This window comes from Perna viridis, chromosome 4 (assembly GCF_037379345.1).
Source record: "Perna viridis isolate PV_CMFRI_1.1 ecotype Kerala chromosome 4, ASM3737934v1, whole genome shotgun sequence".
Lineage (NCBI taxonomy): Eukaryota > Metazoa > Mollusca > Bivalvia > Mytilida > Mytilidae > Perna > Perna viridis.
Genome location: NC_142448.1, coordinates 32860012 through 32866996, shown reverse-complemented (window position 1 = coordinate 32866996; position 6985 = coordinate 32860012).

Sequence of the window (6985 nt, the reverse complement as noted above, 5' to 3'; positions counted from 1 at the left end):
TCTTAAATATAAAATATAATACAGCATAGCTGAAATACATGTATATGTTTAAGGTTACAGACCACCAATTCAACCAATGAGCATTTGGAACGTAGGCAAAAATAGTCCTACGCAGAAATTACCCCTGTTCCTCATAGTGCTGTGAAAAAAGTTCTCATCTTATTTAAAAAATTTATAGTTTCTGAAAGGAAAAACATTTCTGTACATTTTATAGGCGCATTTTGCTTCTTGTGATGTGAAGCCTAATCTCCATAATGATTTTTAAATATACCCCTATCTTGTGAAAACACTGGGATTTCCCATGCTATTTATAGACCCTTCACTTCCGGTGACCAGTACTGCACTGCAAGTCTGCTAACCCCACATGCCATTCTGAGGATTGTGAGCTGACATATGTAGAATCATGCTGATATATAGTCCTCTGCAGGTTAAAGTTAAGGTAAAGTCCAGAGAAGCCATTGAATATTGTGAAATTAGCATAGAAGCCTATGGGAAGTGGAATTAGTGGTTTTTAGCCTTATTAAGACACAAAAATGATTTTTTTTCTTTATTGTTCCGAAGCACAATGAAAAGTGACGCTTGGAACTACTTTTTTTGCTGTATTTACTAAAATCACACTTTCTTGTTTCAACCAATCAAAATATAAAATATATCTCGTTGCTTAGTAAAATGAGCGGAAGAATTGAACCCGAAAACCTTAAAACTAATTTTTGTCGCGTAGTGCTAAAGTATGTAAAAAGGAGCTTAAATTGTTTACCTCTTGGACATACTTATTTTATTGTTTACATAATTAATTACTGGCAGGAAATCCAACATCCAACAAAGAAAATTAATCTGACTTGACTTGTTCAAATTGCTATAACTCTTAATTAACAACAAAACATTCACAGCTTACCCGAAAGGAAATATATCGGATGTAATCCTCTTGTATGTGCAAAATACTTTACTTGATTTATTTAATTTCACAAAATGTTAATAATTCTAAAATCTAACTTAAGAAAATTAACTGTCTAAAACTTTAGTCTAAATTTCTGAAATAAAATGAAAGAATAATACTGCAATTTTTACAAAAAATCACCATTTTTGATAAAATTTGTACTAAAAGAATCTTTCAACCATTTGCTATATGCGACAACTATGTATAATATAATCAATGGTTGGGTAGTGATACTTAAATAAAATAGCGCTTACTTTACTTTACATATTCGAACCAACAAGATGCGGAAGGGGATAATTATATTTTTGAAATATTTATTGGAATATTAACAGCATTTGTCTTCTTGAACTTGAATCGTGGGGGTTAAATCTGCAATACCTTCACTAAATGCAGTGTGAAGTACTCGTATGACCGATGATGTGACAGTAGCATTCTAATCCAAAGTTCTCATCCGATCATCAATTTGCTTTAGTAGTCTTATTGATGACACGAATCAGATTACAATGTTATGGTATATGTCATTATAAGGATCCCAAACCAATTAGCTCTAGGACAAACCTGAAAAGTGCCCGACAGAAACGGGGGATAATTAATTGTAAAGTAGCATATCATTATGTTAGCCCGTTTATTTATCTGATTAAGACCATAATTTAACAACAAAATAAACAACCCAATTGGTTCATAATCTGTAGCAAATGGGATTTGTTTCCATCAAATCATCTCCGAAGTACTTCAAACTTATTGGTTTTATAAGAGGTGATTACTATATTGGCTATTATTCAAGATAAATATAGCTGCTAGTTTGATTAAAAGGTCGTAAAGTTGTTATCGATTAAATCGTCCATATATTACGTCTTCTTATCATTGCTGCATAGGAAAAGGTTATTATTATTATTATTTTAATTTTTGATGTTTTTTTTTACATTTTCACTACTCTGCACGTAAATATGTTTAAGGTCTCAAAACCCATCTTATTTTAAGAAAACAATGAAATAAGCAATGATAAAACAAAACAAACAAATATCAGTGAAATAAACCTCAGTCTTCGGAGCACTCGCATACCTATTTATTCCTACATTTGATCTAAAATCTAATATATTTTGAGTAGATTAGTGTTTATTTGAGCTATGTTGAGCATGCTAGCACTGCGTTTTTTTTCTTTGGAGCACATAAGAGTCTTTGCGAGGCGCTTTCTACAACCACACGAGTTTTGTGATCATATCTGAGCAGACTACTCACATTTGTTGCTGTGCTATGTAGTATACATGTAGCTTGCAGTAGCTCTTCGCCACCCCTTTATTCCATCCACTACCTCCTTGATCTCAGATGCATCTATCTGCATTCATCTAAGGCCTTGCATTGCAATTTAAAAAGTTCTATGTCCTCTATTTGTTCCCTTCACATTTTGAATCGCCCTGCGTTTGTACATTTCCTGAGTTTTATCAAGTGGTATTGTAACATGCATGTAACTGTGACGAGCCTGACTTAACCCTTGCATTCTATATCTCATGATTTTTTAAAATGATTTTCAGATTTTATGTGGAGTTCCACTTTGTTCTTGTTATACATCAACGTGACAAATATTAATCATTGTAGACCCTTCAGCACAGTATTTCTCATACCAATATTTATTGAAGGCTTTCTTTATAATATGCTTCCATATATTTTTGCTGGGTGGATTTTGCAAAATTTCAGTTGGACTGGTAGTTGATATTTCTCCAAAGTACGTGCAACGTTGTTGAAAATACCTTTTCTTGGTGTGCATTCTGCATTTCCCATAGTACAACTTGTTTTTCGATAGCTGTGTCTAGTCTGGCTATTCCATAAAGTAAATTCTGACATAGGTCATCATAAGTGGCTTCTATTGGTTCAGCCCCTATTATGTATATAGTGCGGCAGATGAAGTACGGTCTGGTAAGCATTGGAAATGTCTGTGCATGGATCATTGCAGATGTTCTAACTTATTCAGGACAGATTGTTTTGGCTTTTGTACCTCTGTTACATACATGAACCTGGGATCTACTTATACATTCCATATTTTCAGTTGGACAACTGGTGATATTCCTGATCAAGTATGGAGACCTGATCCTTTAAGCGCATAAACGTCTTTCCGCCCAATTTGTGCTCTTTCGTCAACGTTGACTTGAGAATTTTCTTGATGGGTTATTCCATGGTGTTTAAGGCCTTGAACTCTTCTTACTTTCCGTCTTTCTAGTGTGTGGCTGCTTTCTTTTGACATTTTGATAAATTCTGTTTTTTTCCGCATTACGTTTGACGAGATCTCGTCTGGTGTTAAACTGAAATAAGTCGGTCATGACTTGCATTTCAGTGTTTGGTCCTAACAAGACTGTCATCTGCACAGGCCGGAGAAGCTACATTTATTTGTCCGATTTTCGATTCTAGGCTACTGGCTTGTTTTTGTTTGTTTGTTGTGGTTTAACGTCCGAGCAGCAATATTTCAGCTATATTCAGGCGATGAACATGAAATGGATGATAAAATAAACAGGCTACTGGCCGTAATGCCTTTGAGTATCGTGTTGTTTTAAGGCTTGTATAATGGAGTAGATAGTTTTGCTCTTAATCGTGTTCCTTGATTGATAGCTATGTCTTGTTACATTGCCATCCCATTTTACTTTTAATGTCATGTTCGTGTTGGAAAGTAGTCCACATGTCTCCTTCGTGGTACAGCTTATTAAGCAGGATATCATGAATCACTGTATCAAATGCTCTTTCTGCATCTAACTCTATGACCTCCAAATCGCTGCTTGTTTTACGGAATATGCATTGGCTTCTCTCGAAATAGATGCTGTGAATTTACTGGATGATTTCTCTGTAAAAACTATTTGGAGTGGATTTTGAGTTGTTTTATGTTGTTCTTCAAGCCGGCTACATTCACTGGCTACAACGTAGTGCACGGCTTGAACCTTGTTCGATTAATGGTTTGTGTAGATCTGATCATAGGCCGCTTCTGTCTTTAGAAATCCTCATAAGCTAAGTATGATTTATGAGTTTGCATATTTCAATAAAACAATTGTCCTTAAATTGTTGGAGGTTTTCAAAATATTTCAAATTGAAGTATCTTTTTTAAGCATAAAAACCTTGCATTTGATTTCATTATTTAGGATTCTTTGATATTTTAAAATATTTAACACAAACACTATGACAGTTTGACAAGTTTTTGCATTAGTAAAATAATAAAAACAAACACAGGAGAATGTTTTAGCGTCACTAGACCTTGGGTTTCGTGCACGGTTACAGTCTAAGATATTAAACTTTGAAAGTTTTGTAAAAATATCTGGATTATAACTGATTTCGTTGATTATGTTATGTATAAACAGCTCATTCAAACTTAATAGATATAACTTCTTAGCCTATAAAACGTGGATTAATCTATTGACTTTTGCAAATTTTTCATTTCTAACGGACCTTTTTCAACCACATCTCAATATTACTGTATGAGTCGGGACAAATCTTAAATTTAGTCTACATGTACACCATTACTTTGATACATTTCAGACGATAAATCAACCTCTCAATTTTTTTTAAAGAATTTAAAAGCTTATATAAACAAGACTTTCATAGACAGGGTACGATTGATTGATTGTTGGGGTTTAACGCACAAGAAGCAATATTTCAGCTATATGCAGGCGCTGAACATGAAAAGGATAAAATGAACGTGGAATGATGATGATGATGATGATGAAATGAAAAAAGGGGTGGGACACAAGGATAATAGGGTAGGTAAAAAGAATTTGAACCAATACAATTATTTTGCATCCTTATAGGCTATCTTACAGTTCATACTTTGTAAAACTTTACATACTAAAGATAAAATAAATAGGCAGCATAGAGGCTTCCACGTGGTTGAAAATTAAAATAAAATACAAACTTCGATAAATATTGACAGTACAGAAAGAAAACGGGTCACTACTGAGTTGTTTACCATCCCTATTACAGACCAAAACACTATAAGCAATGCTTACGAACTTCATTCTCCATTCCCCCATTTGGTAACCTTTTGACCTTCGAGTAGATTTGGATCAAAATCTAAAAGAAAACGTTCACAAAGGGAATGTGTAATAAAGATTGTGTGAAAGTTTCATTAACATAAAGGAAATGACGTCATTCTTTATCCCCACTCAAAATGGAGGGGGTTAAGAAGTACAATAACAAGAATGGCGTAGTCTACAAATTACAAATTAATTTACGCCTTCCAATGTGAATACTGTAGTAACGTTTAGTGATTTTAGTTTTAACAACCCAATGAAATTTCTATTCACAATACCCCAAAGCTTATACGTACAATCATGGCCATAACTCAGAATTTTGAAGCTATATTTTAAATTTTAAATTGTTTCCAAAATGGATCGCGAGTTTTTGCGACAGGACAGAAATACACAAAACCTTAAAAGAAAATAAAACACGTAATGACAAGTAAGAAGATGGTATAGTTTGTTTGTTTGTTGGGGTTTAACGTCCGAGCAGCAATATTTCAGCTATATTCAGACGATGAACATGAAATTGATGATAAAATGAACATGAAATGATTATGAAATGAAAAAGGGATGGGACACAAGAACAATGGGGTCGACAAATTTTGATTGCCACTGGAAATAGGGAGAGGTGGGTAGGGTCGGGCAATTTAGCCTCCTGTGGCGGAGCCCTATGGTTCCTACTCCGGGAGAATACCACAGTAGGGTTCTTTAACGTGCGAGGAACGTGGCATCTTTCCCAAAACGGTGCACCAGTATGGTTTGCGGTCAGGTTTTCCGTATTATAGCCTGACAACCCCAGCATGTAACACGCCAGGGGTACCCCATTCCACCATCTGGGGCACACATCCCGGTTGCTCTGTGGGCAGAGCGCCCTAGCCCCCGGCTAAGGTTCTGAGCACTATTTAGTCGCCTTTTACGACAAGCTTAGCGCTGCTGCAGGCCTATTCTTTTAACACCCGGACCTGCACGAGGATGGTACAGAACAACCTAAAAAAATTATGATTGATTGATTGTTGGGATTTAACGCCCGAGCAGCAATATTTCTGCTATATTCAGGCGATGAACATGAAGTGGATGATATAATGAACATGAAATGATGATGAAATGAAAAAGGGATGGAACACAAGGACAATGGGGTCGACAAATTTTGATTGCCACTGAAAATAGGGAGAAGTGGGTAGGGTCGGGCAATTTAGCCTTACGTGGCGGAGCCCTATGGTTCCTACTCCGGGAGAATACCACATAAGGGTTCTTTAACGTGCGAGGAACGTGGCATCTTTCCCAACACGGTGCATCACTATGGTTTGTGGTTAGGTTTTCCGTATTATAGCCTGACAGCCCCAGCTTGTAACACGCCAGGGGTACCCTCATTCCACCACCTGGGGCACAACCCAGTTGTTCTGTGGGCAAAGCGTCCTAGCCCCGGCCAGGGGTCTGAGCACTATTTAGTCGCCTTTTACGACAAGCTACCTAAAAAGTTTAGCACAACAATTTCATCTGAAGCTTCATAGCAAACAATTCCCATGAAAAGTTATCGTATTCTTAATTACACCCCCTCCTAAAAATGCAGCCAAACATTGCAGCAAACAAGATATCGAAGCTGAATACCAAATTCTAAATCATTCCCATGACGAGTTATCTAGCTTAAGTAAAGAAAATGTATTACTTATTGTATCAATTAAAATAATTGTAGGACCCCAGAAGGCATATAGAAAATATATAAACCTGCGTTGATGCTAATAGCTGAATATTGTCTAATCTTATTGCGACAAAATGTAGAATCTTAAATAAGTAGGACTCGTGATTTGTGTAAACTTTCAATATATATCATACCCTATTATTCCCAATCAAAACAAAAGCGCGATGTACTCCAAAACTAAAAACGTCTCCCTTTTTTAGTATCAACTAATTGAGGTTTGTAAAATATAACTGTTATCATCATTTTAACAAATACAATTATCCTTTACAGCATAGACAACAAAATAAAAAAAAACAATTGAACCAAAAGATAATATAATATTGTTTACAAGTTTAATGCGTATAGAAGGAAACA